The following is a 16,751-nucleotide window of genomic DNA, read 5'->3' as shown; positions in this document are numbered from 1 at the left end:
AAATACATAATCACTCAAATTAACACCCAAATTCAACAATGTTCATTTAATAGATTCAAGGCTCTTCAGGGAATCACAAGAAATTCCACAATCTTCTAAAACCAACTATCAATATTCTTCAGCAAAAAAATTAGAAAATGCGATTCTCAGAAAACAATTAATAAAGCAAAAAGCCACATTTAAAATTCAATAACTGAAGCTTGCAAGAACTCCTACAAAACTAAAAAGCAATAAATATTGAAACTCCACATCTAAAACACAACGTCGCAGGAGATAGAGAAAAATAGACTCACTGAGATGGCGCACGGAAAGAGCCCTACAAGACCAGAAGAGTTCCAACTTTTAAAGAAAAATCATACGATTTACATGAGTCAAGTATGACAAAACAAGAGTCAAGTTGGAAAATATTCTGTATAAATGTTTCCAATCACTTTGGTAAGCAATATAAGGCCGTCTTCAGAAAAACAATTCCATCAGCTGAATTAATATCTCTCGAAAATAGCGATCGGAGAGGAGGTCAATTGAAAACTGTTGAGAAAGTCCCAGAAGAGATTTTCCACACCTCTGAAGTAAATGGGGATCTTCCTATAATCACTTTAATAGCACCAGATGGCAGAGCATTCTCAAGAAATGAAATAGTTACAATAATTAAAAAGTTGCATAAGGGTAAAGCACCAGCACCAGACAGAATATAAAATATAATTCTCCAACAAATAAATACAAATAATTTCCAATCCTCTTTTTTGAAATGTTCCGTAAATGCCTGCATCTTTGATTCTATTTGTACCCACTGACAATAGGATGCATTATTCTCTTTCAAAAAGAAGGAAAACTGAAAGACTAGTCTACTTCCTATAGACCTATCACTCTTCTCTGCTGTATTGGTAAGGTTCTTGAGAAACTCCTTACACAACAGCTCACTTATCATCTAGTGCAATCTAATCAAATCAATGAGCATCAAAATGGAGTCAAAGAAGATCGGTTGACATATTTGGCAATACATCAATTAATTAAAAAATAACAGAGGGAAGTAAGCAAAACCATCATATCCAGGTATTATCAATTGACATTAATAATGTTAATAAGGTTCAGTACAGCTCAACTGCGACCAGCTTTAAGCATCCTATAGCAATTAAAATTTAATTCACTTTGTGTGCCCTACAAAATAATGGGTTTCAGATAATTATTTGTTGGGTGCCGAGTCATGTTGGTCTCTTTGGAAATGAAATATCAGATTCAGCGGCAAAATCAGCAACAGACTTCTTGTGTCTGATGCTTCCTTATTGTGATATTAAGAAGTCCTTGACAAAATACATTTTTTCTACTAGCATAGGATCAGCGTACCGAAAATAAACTGCATTCCATCAAGCCTATTATCGGATTGTGGTCTGCTCTTTCTATACGTGAGGATGTCAAATTGACTTGCCTCCGTATAGGACATACTCGCTTCACGCTCAGACATCTTCTGTTTGCTGAAGCTGCACCGGAGTGCCCCAAATGTCGTGTGGATTTTACTGTGAAACATCTTTTAATTGAGTGCCCTGATTTTAACTCCCATCGTATTAGCTTTTTTCATTGAACTTCATTGACTCTTAAGGACTTGGTGAGTGAAAATTGAGGCCCAAATATCTTTAAATTTTATGCTTATATATAATGCAACTAATACCTGTTTTATATCAGACATCTTACACACCGTGATTAACAATGATATGAAACCATATCCTTTGGATTTAAATTGATGGTTTTTTTTAAAAAATTCTGAAATTTTATTAATGCATTGTCACATTTCACAAGATATAAGTACTGAGTTAACATTACATTATGTTTATTATCTGAACTTGTATTTTATCCCTGATTTTATATTTTACCATTTGCAAGGCGCAGCTTCGCCAAATGCGGATCTTGTGTCAAAAAAATCTCACAATTCACAAATTGCGACCAGCTTTAACAATAGCCAATGCCCTAAGCACTTGGCAATAATTTTTTAAAATTTGTTGCTTAAAAGAAAAATCCCAATAAATTCAAGGGGAGGTCCAGCCATTAGAGAACAGAGGATGACTGTCCACAAGACTCTTATAATTCACAAGAATCTCTCAGTTCTCTGGTATCTTGAAGCAAATGAAATTATGCACCTTCCCAGAATACGCATCGACTCAAGCAATTGCAGACGACTTTAGTATAGTCCCCTATGCATACACTGGACAGAAAGATTGAAAATTAAATTCCGGAAACATTACCCAAATACATTTTTCCTGGACTAATAAGAAAAAACTACGAACTTCAACAAAAAACACAATATATATTATATAGCAAGCTCATAAAATCAGCAACAATTCACTGACAAGTCATTCAAAGACAGATCCATCAAATACCTTGGTATTCATATCGAAGACAAACTCAATTGGAATGCACACATTAAATGCCTCACCTTTAAACATTTTAGATATCACCTTAGCCTCCTTAAATAAATGAACAAAGATTGAGGAATTTTTTAAAAATAAAAAAATAATCTTTACTCCAATGCAATTGAAAGGATGCTTGCGTATAGAGCAGACGTCTAGAGCTTGGATACACCAGTAAGAATAAAAAGGAAATTAGCAACATTAGGAAGACAATTCCTGTTGGCAATTTCGGAAGCTTACAGAACGACCCCAATATCAGCTCTCCAAGTCATCCTCGGAATATCCCCATTACATCTCAAGCTTCAGCAAGAAGCCAGATATACATCCATTAAACAGACTCAACTTTCCCTTCCAAAGAGTCTCACAAGGATCAAACCGAAGGATGTTTAAAAACCTGAAACAGCCTAAGATGCTCACCCATCACATTATCCAATTCATTATCAGATCTCCATTGAAGATGATAGGCACATCTCCGAGAGAGGTCGTATTTACACGGATGGTTCCTAGACAGATAATGGGGTTGACGCTGCATTCTGTCATGGAAATCCACAATATTATACACAGATGGTCAACAGAAATACAGATTATAATAGAGCATTTCAGGCTGAACTTCTAGCCCTTCAACAAGCCATAAAAAATGCCACTGACCTCCCTCCACCACACTTCACAACAATTGACAGCCAAACCAGTGTACCAGCGGCAGCTAACCCCAAAAACCGAAATCCAGTTGCGAGTACCATTTCCAAAATTCTAATCTAACACAGACAAATCAGAGTTTCTTGGATTTAAGCCCACGTTGGATATGAGGGGTAAAAGAAGCCGACAGACTGGCGAAGGAAGACGCAGGATCAAACATCAAACAATGTCACACGAAGGTACCAAACTCCTCCTAAAATTGTTCTTTAAGAAGAAAATGATGGAAGAGTTACAAAAGGATTGGGAAGACGGAGATATGGAAAGATCTGCATTTAATATTCTCCCTCAAAATCTCTTTTCAACCAAGTAAATGAAAAAGGGAAGATATTTGTTTCTATACATTCCATGGGCCATTCAACTCATATCTTCACCGTTTTAATCTGATCTCAAATGCATTCTACCCTTGAGGAAATCTTGATGCTACTCCAATCCACTACGCAACAGAATGTATCCTGATCTCCACGTTCCACCTGACCAAGCCAACATCTCAACTAGAACAAGTTTGGTTTCGCAGTGTAGCCTTTTCACAATGGTGAAGGATAAAAATTCAGAGAATGATTCGTCATCTCGAAGAAAATCAAGATCTGTTTAGATTTAAAGAACACTCTTTCCAAGAGTAGCATTATTACTTACATTTTTATTTTCTGCTATTTTCGTGTTTCTGCAAAGAACTTATTTGCATTTTTATTTGTATTTTTTTTATTTGTCTTGTTCTTTTATTTTATTTTTGTCCACATTTCTAGCAGCCTTTTTATATTAATTTTATTATTATTTTTTCCAAAATTTTGTACACAAATAAATTCTAAGTCTGTTTATGTAGAGTAGCGTAAGTTTTCAGTTTCTCTTTGATAGTTTGCTTAGTAAACCTAAGCCATTTTCCATTTGAATTTCAACCAGAATATTGCTTTCGGCTTCTTTTAGCCAGTATTAAACTCTCCTTACGAAATTGTAATCAATATTCTCCTTACACTGTCTAAATAAAGAAACGGTGTTGTCTGTCAAATGGACGCTCTATTATCATCATACCACTTCACCACAAAGGTGACAGAAACTAAGAGGACAGGGGGTATTCCGATGCCGCATCAACACTCAGATTTCTTTCTACAATAATATCTAATGATAATCTATAATACTAATTGTCCGTAATCTTGTGCTTCCTTCAATAGATTTTCTTAGTTTCGATATTCTTCCTACGCCTACATGGCATGTCTACTCATGATCCTTCCATCTCAAGTAGCGAGAAAAAATAAACAGTTAATAGAACTATATTTAAAACAGTTAATAAATCAAATATATAGAATTATAAATACAATGCAGGATAGATGCTTCAAGTGCCATAGGCAGTGAAAATTCAGCACGGCACTCACAACTCTCCAACAACCCAACCTCATCCACAAAAAAAATTAAAGATTGAAATTAAAAGATTAATATGGATTCTAGTATGCGCAAAGTTTGATTGTATTACGGAATATAAAATAATTTTTTCCACACTTACCCTATGGAGAAGGAGTGCTTCCGGATAAGATGAATTTTCAGTATCCGTTATGTTTTACATATTTCAATTAATTCTTTAACAATGTCCAAATAGAAGTTTCCGTCGTTTTGTGATTCCTTCATTAGATTTGCTGACTCTGGGTTTTCTTCCTTCCCCTGGATGGCCCTGTGTACCCCCTATCCTTGCTTCTAAAAAAAGAGAAAATACAGAATTAATAGAGCTATATTTAAAACAATAAATCAAATATATAGAATTATAACTTACAATGCAGGAGAGATGCTTCAAGTGCGAAGCACAGTGAAAATTCATCACGGTACTCACAACTCTCCAACAACCCACCCTCATCTACAAAAGAAATAAACGGTTGAAAATAAAAGAATAATATCGAGTCAAGAATGCGCAGAGTTTGAAGGTGGCATGGAATATAAAAGAAATTTTTCAACAATTACCATATAGAGAGGAAGTGCCTCCGGATAAGGTGAATTTTTAATATCCAAAAAATTTAAATATTTCAATTTCTTAGTTTCTGCAGTAAAGGGCTTCCTTCATTAGATTTTCTAAGTCTGGATTATCTTCATTCCCCTGGATGGGCCTTTCTACTCGTCTAGTTTTAAATACTTCAGTTTATTCTTAAACAACGACATACGAGACGTAACTCAAAAACCCTTTGATCTCTACGGTTGAAATTTCGTATTCGGTCTTTATGTCAAATTTATCGAATTCCATCAGATTCTGAGTACGGTCTGTTCGGAGGAGAGCTATCTTTCCAGAAAATTTAAATAGAAGTTAAAACGATAATGTATGGATGAACTCGGTGCACAGATTTAACCATTTACAGACAGCTATACTATTTTGAGCCAAATCTAACAAGGTATTAATCGATCTGTACTCTCAGAAATATGTAAATTCGGTATTTCAAAAGCGCAATGACGTAATTATATCCGTCTTGTTATATGATTGATTTATCATTACTAGCATAGTTTTGTATCAAATTCTTGTTTCAATCTTTTCGTAATAACATCTTTAATACCTAAATTACATTTTCGGATACTTTTAACCGCTTGCCATTTAGTAATCACCAAAAAACAAACCAAGGAACCCATGCATATAGAGTAGAAATGCTTCAATTTTGCCAAAGATTAATATTTAAAAATTACTGTACGCCAGTGCTATGCAAGATGTCCTTTTGGATGGCATTATGCAAAAAAAAATATTAAAGAGCATGTGAGAAGGTTCGCTATTATTTGTAAAATGAAACTTAATTTTTAATTCTGATTTCAAATATTCTAAATCAAATTGTAGAGACCCTTCTGTCAGTTAAAAATAAAATTTTATTAAACAAATTTGTGCTAAACTTGAATTTTACACTGAAAGAATTTAGTGCCATTAACAGTTTTTGTGAAAAGATATATTTTTTTTTAAATTTTCCAATATACTGAGTTTTGATAGTATGTATTTTGATGATATGGCTGGAAATTTGAAAAATCATCAAAATATAGACAGTTTAGTAAAAATGTGAAGAGTGGCGTTAAATCATGCTAAACTCTTTCAAAATAATTGAGTAAGGAGTAGAAGTTTCTGTTATTGCAAACTAGCATCATTTTTTGTGAAAAATATCGCAAACAAATTATACGACTCAAATTTGTAATCTATAATTTTATTATTAGTAAGACTTTAAATTATTTAATTTTAATTTTTGGATGTTTTCAGATGGTGGATTTTACATTCATCTAAAGTAATGATTATCTAAGTGAAGTCAAAGAAAAATTCAATTATTGATGTTGTATTAACAAACATGCAGTGCGCGAGATAAAAATCAAGTATTGCAAATTATGAAATTACACCAAATATTTTTAAATACTTCACATTTTCGTTAATGTAACGAAAATAAAAAAGGGATCCAGTTGTTAATTTCTTAAAATAATAATAAAATTCTCGCGATGCATTAAGTCTCGATAATAAATAAACTTGCATAAATTGGAAACAAAACTGTAATTCCACTTTTGATTTATTTTTTCTCTCTTATACTTATTCATAATGTCAAGATGAAAGCAAGAATTATTCAGGTCAAACCTGACAGAATGCGAAGATAAATCTGAAACAATTTCATCATTATTTTATTTTATTCTACAAAAGTTAAAATTTCAGTTGCGAAGATAAAGCAATTGAAAAAAAGAGTCTCTTATTTAAAATTGAAGTTTACATTCACTATTCCTATTCAAAAGAAGGAAACTCTATTGTTTTTTTCTGAAAAAACTATTACCCAAATTTGCAAACGTTTTAGAGTATGTACAAGATCTTTATTACTTACCTTGATTGAAACGATAAACACATTTTAAAATAGGGATATTCTTCTGAATTGATCGCAGTTCCAAATGTTCTGCTTGCATCTTCTCAAGATGGTGGAGGTAAGACGCTTTCCGATGAAGAATCCTAATAGTAATGATTTTGTACATTCTTTAGATGTGAAAAGCATTGTTTAAAGTTAAATCTAAACAAAGTATAGAACAATAAAAGAAGTTTAGGGAACAATACTAATATTTGTTGAAATTCATTCTTTTTCCAACAATGCTTCCCATTGTTAAAAAATTTTGGTCATTCAGTTCTCAAATGGAAGTTGACTGCATAGGTTGACTTTTATTAAAATAATCAAAATTCAGCCATTTAATAAAATATCAATTTCGTTATGAGTTCGATACAAAAGGCGCGATACACTTTGACATTTTTGCGATAGTTGAGACATCAATCCAGTACAATCCGATTTATTATATAAATTCCTAGTTTTGTAACAGCAGTATATGATTTCTTCACAGATAACTTTTTATAATTCGGTTCCTGACTTACATTATAAGATTTGTTGCAGAAGCCTTGATAATTCCTCTCTTCTTGCCATATTAGCTTTTAAGTCAACAAACTGATGTTATTTAAAAGTCTAATTTCCTTCAATTCCATTGGTATTATGACATTTAACATGACTTAGTGACATTCGAGAAGCTGCATTTTCATATAAAATCTATAAATTTGTTTTTTTTATTTCGCAATTAAGCATATCGCTGATTTCTAATTTAGTGTTTATTTTCGAAACACTTCATTTTGATATTGAATTGATTTTTCGATAAAGGCTTAAGCATAGAATATTTATTCTTTTTCTCTTTCCACAATTTAACCCCATTTTGCTTCTGGAGTTTATCGAAATACCGAAATAAAGGGGAACGTATAAGCAAAAAATACTAATGTTAGTTCTCATCTGACTTTCTTGGCTTCAGGTAGATAAAGTAAATAAAATAAACTTAAAGCAATAAATCTTCCGATTAATATACTTTCCGCTTACTAATTTTGTATGGTAGAATGGTTGAACTGAAATCTAAAAAAAATGTGCACCAATTTTTCAGTTGCATGCCGACTGTTCCCCAAGCCGTCAAAACTTATTTCTAGTTTTTATGCCGAAAAAAAAATCGAAACCCAAATTTCCGCCATTATTATACAAATAGCCATCTTCATCTTGGTAATGTTCGAGAAGTAATATTACTGTCGAATTTCAAATCTTTCAAGCGATTTGTCTAAATAAGTTGAAATTATAATAAATATGGCAAATACTCTATGATTCTGGTTATCATAAAAGCAGATGAAAGAGCTCTAATTTCGCCACCGTGCTTTATTGCTGTGCATCAAGCAATGTACTGTTTGAGAAAATGGAGTAGCTTTGATATACAGTAATTTTCACCAAAAAAATAGTTTATCGCCAAGATTTACCGAAATGGCCGAATATGGCACGAACGGCAGCAATAGCGAAACGGTAGAAAAAGCGCCACCAAAGAATTGCCAAACTCGCAAGGCGCCAAATGACTGTATATCAAAACTTAGCTGAGGAAATTTCCTGAATATATGAAAATGAGATTTTTCAAATGGATAAAGAATTGTACCAAATATTCCCATTTGTAAATAATCTATTTATAAATTCTCATAACTACACCTTCACATGAATATCTGTTTTTCCAAATTATATATATAGATTTGGTAAACTGTTTTTACAATAGATATAAAAGTAATTGTGTAACTGATCGCATTCTGACGATTCATTGTGATAAATCAGACGATAATAGAATCTTTCGTAACTAATGCTCGCCATTGGCAGGCGGTTGGCTGCCAAATCGCCGAAGTTACTCGCCTAATGAACAAGTACCGAAGTAAATAATTAAAGATGCCAACATAGACAAATTTTAATAATTTTTGAGTTGTTTATCGCCAAAAACTGTAAGTGAAGTATAAGTGTGAGAGCAAAATGTGTGAGGAATGAGATTGACATTAAGTCAACAAAATATTTGTCGCTCAGAAAAATAAATGAGACTGCGATTGCTTCAAAATCCATTTCTTTTATTCTTATCTTAACAAAAAATAAAACCTTTTGCATACTTCCTTCAGGTTGATGTTGCTTGGATAGCAAAATCATATGGGTGAATTTTTCATTAACAATTTCTTTATCTTTAACCACTTCTATTATTCTTAACTTAATTTCTGAAATTTATAGCAAAAACCGATAAATTCTCATAGTTAAAATAAAAATATTCTTAAAGACTTTTTTTTTTTTACTCTTAATCCTTTTTAAATAATTGAAGAATATTGTTAGTTTGTTTGAAGTGAAAAATGTTGCAAATACAACTTGCCTCATACTGAATTCAGTAAACAATATGTCACTGTGGCGATGCAAGCAGAAATTGCCGATATTCGAGATGTATTAAAAGTTCATTTTAACAGCTTATCAAACACGCAACTCATTTTTGATTGAAATTGAAGACTATTTAAACCAGACTGTGAATTCTCCCCAAAAATTACTTGCATACTCTCTAATACATTTGTTATGTCAGAGAACGCCTTACATGGCATTGGTACAATAATTACAAAATATTAACTTTTGGCGAAAATTTTCCATTTTTACTGAATATATCATGTAATGCCTGGCGAGTTATTTGGCTATTCATCTCTATATGCCTTACTAGTTCCAAAATTTAGTTTGTGCTTTAAGCATGTTTTCCTGAATGGATTAAAGCAAAAATTTGAAAAATAATTGCATTTGTAGTTGCAAAATCCCATATAAAATGTGATAGCTTTAAGTCACTGCGTTCTTCAACTATCGCGTTTACATGTTTCTAAAAGTACAGTATTCATATCCAGTTGGATTTAGCGCAAAAGTCACCAGGCACATTATAGATGAAAATCCGTAGTTTAATCTAACCTTACAGATGTTAAACCGAATTTTATCGGCCTTTCTTCGTTTTGTAATTATCATGTAAAATTCATTTGAACAAATTTTACTCAAAATTTGGCAGATATCTGCAAACTTGGTGTAAAAGACTGTGTAGGAAATTTCAACCATCTATCTGATCGCTTTTTTGAGTTACCTTTGTCACAGACAGACAGATGGACTTTTCCCAAAAATGTATTTTTCGAACTCAGGGATGTCTAAAACGTGGAGATTTGTTAAAATCTCGAGTTCAAATTTATTCACAGTTACTGTAATTTCTCCACAAATCATACAAATCAAGTTTTTTGGATTCTTTTCGAAACGTTAAAATATTAAATATATTTTTCGTACTGTATTTATTACGTTTTACAGATGTAGCAGCCATTTGGCGATACAAATAATACTTCCTATATCATTCAAAAATGTGAATTCATCTTTTTATGCATATGTTGTTGCTGCCAAATGGATTCTCTAACATCATCATATCCCTGGTCACAAAAGAAAAGAGAAGAGTAGGAATTATAACATTCACATCAACACTCAGGTGAAGAGTTTTCCCGAGGTGCTTTGAATATTCCATCTATATACATTCATATACAAAAATGATCTCTCATAATAATTGTCCGTATAATATTTATCAGTACTTTGGGATTTTCCCGTCGACCTATCGACTCTCGCGTTAATGCGCCAATTCCTTCACTATCTTTATCGCCTTTTTGGCGATAATATCGGGTTTGACGAAACTATTCGACGGGATAACCCCAAAATACGAAAATGTTCGACAGGAAAATCCCAAAGTACTCATTTATCATTGTCAGTATCTACAGATACACCTACGAGAAATTCTGACGAAAAATGCGCTACAGACGTGACGATATCTCTTTTACAGATAGATAGGTGGTTTACAAATGGAAGGTTCTTGAATTTTTGGCGATTTTTTTTGACGCTAATATTTGTATCAAGGGTTTTTCGGTCGGTAATTCAACAGTAAAGTCTATGAAAACTAAACATTATGGAAACCAGAAGTAGTGCTTCATGGCTAATATTTGTAGCCAATCGAAGGGGCACCCAAATCTACACTACAACAGGATCGGTTATTAAACCAGGTGGAGTGGTCTTTCCAAAACTTCCTTGCATACTTTCCAATAAAAGTGTTACCTCTAAAAATGCTTACAATGCATAGCTTACAATAGGTTTACAATAGCTTCGGCTTACAATTGGTACCAAATATTAAACTTTGGTGATAGTACACCTTTTTTACTAGTTCTGTCGAGTCATCCTTGGCTATTAATCCTTGACATAAGGTTAATATTAACCGAAAATCGAATTTGAGTTTCAGACTCCTTCGTCCAACCGATTGAAACAAAGGTTTGTCACAAAATTACACTTATAGTCAAAAAAATCTCATACCAAATTTGATATATTTAAATCATTGCGATTTTGAGTTATCTACATGTTTCTGAAATTGCAAACCTAAAGACGGTCAATCGCAATTTCGATCTGGCTCAAGAAATATTATATCTGTGCACCGAATTTTATTCATCTAGTTCTTTTTGTTTTGTATTTATCGTCTTAACTTATACTCGAATGGCCGACGCACTTTGTCTGGACGGATTATATTAAAAATTTGCAAGAAATCTACAACTGTGGTCGGCAGGCCATGTGCCAAATTTCATACATGTTATTCAAATCGATTTTCAGTAATCTTCGCAACAGACAGACGGCAAAAATGTGTTTTTCGAACACAGGGAGGTCTAAAACATGAGATCTCGGTAATTCGTCAGAATTTCGAGTTCGAAAGTTTCGGCAATTACATTACTTTTTCTATACTTAAATGAGAAAGTAAAAAATATGATACCTATATTGAAAATGTTTATATAATATTTCTTGCTGCATGTATTTTTGAAATAAATTCAACAAACACCTGTATAACAGTAGAGCTTTGAAAATAGGGTATTCTTCTTACATAAATTTTATAAAGGAAAATGTAAGATAAGATTTATCTTTCATTTATACCTAAGCAAACTTTTCTTTACTATGAAAATCAGTCTTTTACGATTCAGGAACCAAATACTACATGGGCATCATCATATACTTAAGATCCATTTCTAAAACTACTAATAAATATGTAATGTCATTTAATTTTCTTTAGCTCATCCTTGTTTCGTCTATATTCCTTGTTATTTTTTCCTTTCAATTTTTATCCTGTTATGCATATATAAATGAGGCAATTAAGAATTTGTCCCGTGTTAAAAGAGAGATGACTTAAATATGAGTACTTCCCTCGTAATAGTGAGTCATTTAAGCAAAAGCAACGTGTAAAAGTGAAATAAAAGGCATTACATGCAAATTTTATTTGAGACACTTTCCTGAATTAACATTCAATTTATTTAATAGATTCGCCTTCGAAGATTGAAGGAATCACAGTTAAACTTTCATATTTTTAAAATTTTTCCATAAGGATTAAAAATTTAACTAGGACAGCATTTGGATAATACACGATTTATATTATGAAATCGCCAAAATACTGATAGTGCAGCGAAATATGTGAAGAATGGCGTCATATCATTCTAAATAATTTCAAAATAACCGAGACAGAAGTTAATGTTGCTGCAAACTAGCAGCATCCTTAGTGTCAAATATCGCAACCCCACTATACTATACAGAATTGCATTCTATACTCAGATTTTTGTAAAGATTTTAATTTATTTAATTTTAAATTTCGGAAGTTTTCAGATAATGGATTTTAACTTCATCTAGAGTAAAGATTATCTAAATGAAGTTAGTGTCAAAATCAAATGCTAATGATATTTTAACAAATATATAATGCGCGTGATGATATTTAAGTGTTGCAAATTGCGTTATTGTACCAAATATATTTAAATATTTCACTTTTTCGTAAGTCTCATAAAAATAAAACTTTCATTTGTAAATATAACAAAATGATAATAAACATCTCGTGACGCGTTACGTCTCGATAGAAAATAAACTTGCATAAATTGGAAACAAAACTTTTGTAATCCCACTTTTGTTTTTGTTTCCTCTCTTATACTTATTCACTATGTCAAGTTGAAGGCAAGGAAAATTTGAGGCAAAAATTCCAGAAGGCGAATCTGAATCAATTTTATCATTATCTTATTTTATTCCGTAAAAGATAAAATTTCAGGTGCCAAGATAAAGCAATTTAAAACAAGAGTCTTCTATTTAACATCAAAGTTCCTATTCATTATTTATATTCCAAGGAAGAAAGTCAGTGGTTTTTATTGAAACAACTTTTACTCACCTCGATTGAAGCGATGAACACACTTTAAAATCAGGATATTATTCGAATTGGATCACAGCTCTAAATGTTATGCTTGCAACTTCTCAAGATGCGAAGGTAAGACGCTTTCCGATGAAGAGTCCTAATAATAATGATTTTGCACATTCTTATGTCATGTGAAATGCATTGTTTAAAGGTAAATCTAAACAAAGTATAGAACAATAAAAGAACTTTAGTGAACAATACTAATGTTTGTTGTAGTTCATTCTTTTTCCAACAAGGCTTCCCATTGTTAAAAAATTTTTGTCATTTAGTTTTCAAATGGAAGTTGAGTACATAGGTTGACTTTATTAAAATAGTTAAAATTCGGCCAATTTATTCAAATATAAATTTCGTTATGAGTTATATTCAAAGTTCCGATGCGGTGTGATGCTTTTTCAGTGATTTGAGATAGAAGTCAATCTTTCTATTTCGATCAATTACTTCTTCCTCTCTAAACTTAAGAATTATCCTTTAAAAGCTCTGATGTGGCGGAAGAATCATGCACATCAGCACTATCCATTTATTTAGGAAAAAAACATTCAGCGATCTGACAGCTTTAAGAATTCTAATTTTGTTAACGAAAAGGGTTATAGCATCAATTGAATTTATTAAAGTCTGTTACATTTCTCTTTCACTGAAATATTTAAGGTTGTCTATATATAAATATCATATTATGCGCCAAAAAATAATAGGAAAACTTGATTGATTTAATGTTACTTTAAAAGCATTACACTATTTCTTCACAGATAAAACTTTGTAAATTTGTTACTGAATTGCGTTATAAGGTTTACTACTCATGCTTTAATAATTACTCATCCTCTTCTCCATGCCATATCAATTCATCTTAATACCAAAAAACTTACGCTATTAAAAACGTCCTGCGATTCCATTGGAGCTATGGGTTTTAACATGACTGAGTGACATTCAGGATAATGCAATTTCATGTAAAAGCTATAAAGTTTTTTCATTTCATAAAAAAAGGATATCGCTGATTTCTAATTTAGCGTTGCATTTCGAAACATTTCATATTGACTTTGAACTAATTTGTCGATAAGAGGCTTACGAATTGCGTATTTACTCTTCTTTCTTTCCACAATTTAAACTCATTTTGCTTCTGGATTCTACCAAAGTACCAACATGCAAAGAAACGTATTGGTCAAATACCGAATGCAAATCTCCTCTAACTTTCTTGGCTAAGGGAGATAGCTATAATGAAACAATCTTCCAAAAACAAATCCCTCGATTAAAGTGATTTTCCCTTACAAATTTTTAATGGTAGAATGAATTAGGTGGAGCTAAAACATAAAGAAACTGAGAACCAATTTTTCCGTTGAATTCCAACTGTTGCACTGGTGATATTAATCCACAGCTCTTGCGCCAAAAAAAAAAAACACCAAGGCCGAATTCACTGCTAATATTACATAAACAGCCATCTTGTTTTGGTAATACTGCTTCTACAAAAACTTCTCAAAAATTTCAAATAAATCAAGCGATCTGTCTATAAAACTTGTAATTAGATAAAAGATGGTAGAACTTTGATGATAGTATTTATCTTAACAGCTGATTAAAGATTCGCCAGTTTTGCCACAATACATTATTGCTGTACATCCCTGAATGTATCGTTAGAGAAATTTTCTGAATATATGAAAATGAGATTTTTCAAATGGTTGAATAATTGTACCTAATACTGGCTTTTGATAATATATTTATAAACTCTCATAATTGCATTATTTACATGAGTATCTGTTATTCTTAAGTGAATATGTAGATCTGATGATCCGTTTTTACAAGAACTGTAGTTGTGCATTAATTCCATTCGGGCGATTAATCGTTGCACAGCACACGATAATAGACTATTATAACCAATGCTCGCCAGTGGCAGGTAGTTGATATTAAAATCACCTAAATTACACGAAAAATGAACAAATACCGAAGTAAACAATTAGATGCCAACGTAGTCGAATTTAAAAAAATTTTTGCGTGGCTTATCGCCAAACACTATAAATGAAATATAAGCGAGGACACAAAATGCGTAATGCGTAATTTATATGAAAGCTTCAAAATATTTATTTCTGTTGTTATAAAGAAGCCTCAGCTCTATGTTTCTTTAAACGGTACATGTACCGATTGCTCTTCTGCTCTAATTCTTCCAAATGCTCTTTTATTCAATCAAAGAAAAAAATTAATTTACATACCTTCTTCTTGTCCATGATGCTAAGATAACAAGACGAGACGAGCGATTGCTTCAAAATCCATTTCTTTCACACTTTCCTTAATTTCTAAAATTTAAATCAAAAAGTTAAGGTCAACTCAGCTAGTTAATGTAAAAATATTCCAAAAGCATTTTTCTTGCACCTAATAGTTTTTCAATATTTAATATTAGTATTAGTTTGTTTGGAGTAAGAAATTCTATAAATACGACTTTTCGCATACTAAACTGAGCAAACAATATGTCATTGTAGCGAAGCATATAGAAATTTCCAAACTTCGTGAGTTATTAACAGTTTAACAGCTTATCAAACTAGCAGCCAACATTTGATTCAATGCAAAGAATATTTAAACCATTTTTGTGGTCTCCCCAAAACTTCCTTGCATACTCTCAAATAAACATGTCATGCCAGAGGCCGCTTACACGGCATTAGCGTACAATAGTTACAAAATTTTGACTTTTGGCGGGAGTTTTGCATTTTTACTGAATACATCGTATAATCACTGACGAGTTAGTTATTTAGCGATTAAACCCTAATTATTTTTTAATAGTATCCAAAAATCGAATTCGCATTTTAGAAATTTTTTTTTCTCAACCGGTTAAAGCAGAAATTTGACAAATAACTGAATTTGTAGTTATAAATTCCCATATCAAATTTGATAGCTTTAAGTTTGTGCAATTTTCAATTACGGCTTAAAAATGTTTCTAAAAGTATTGACAGACAGAAAGTAAACTAGTTGGATTTCGGTAAAAATTCGACAGGTAAATTATGGATGTGAAATCTGAGTTCACCAAATTTTATTAGCTCTCTTTATTTTGAAATTAACGCGGTAAATTTTACTCAAAATTTGGCATATATCTGCAAATTTGGTGTAAACACCACATTACGAATTTCAACTTGCTATCTAAGGGTTTTTAGTTACTTTTGTCACAGACATACAGATAGACTTTTTCCAAAAATGTGTTTTTCGAACACGGAGGGGGAGATTCTAAATTGTGAAGATTAATCAAAATTTCAAATTAGAAATTTTGACCGTTACTATACTTTATCTTGACTACGTATACGAGAAAGTAAAAAGTAGACTCAAAAGAGATTTCTTTTTGTAGAAAAACAGAAATGATCTGAATAATTTAACACAAGCAGTTGTGCTAACGTACTCAAAATATTAATTTGCTTGAAGAACAAAAAGATGGTCAATTTATCTTGTAACTTGCATAAAGAAGTGTATTTAATTAATTAAGGATTTTTCTAAAACTTTTTTCGAAACATATAGTCTATTCGTGATGACACAAATTTTAGCCACATCAATCATACAAATTCATGTGTTTTGTATTCTATTCGTAGCATTCGAAAAAAAAATATTAAACTTATTTTTTGTGCTGAGTTGAAAATGATTTACAGA

The sequence above is a fragment of the Argiope bruennichi genome, chromosome 5 (genome assembly GCF_947563725.1).
Source record: "Argiope bruennichi chromosome 5, qqArgBrue1.1, whole genome shotgun sequence".
Classification (NCBI taxonomy): Eukaryota; Metazoa; Arthropoda; class Arachnida; order Araneae; family Araneidae; genus Argiope; species Argiope bruennichi.
Note: the sequence above shows the minus strand (reverse complement) of the source record.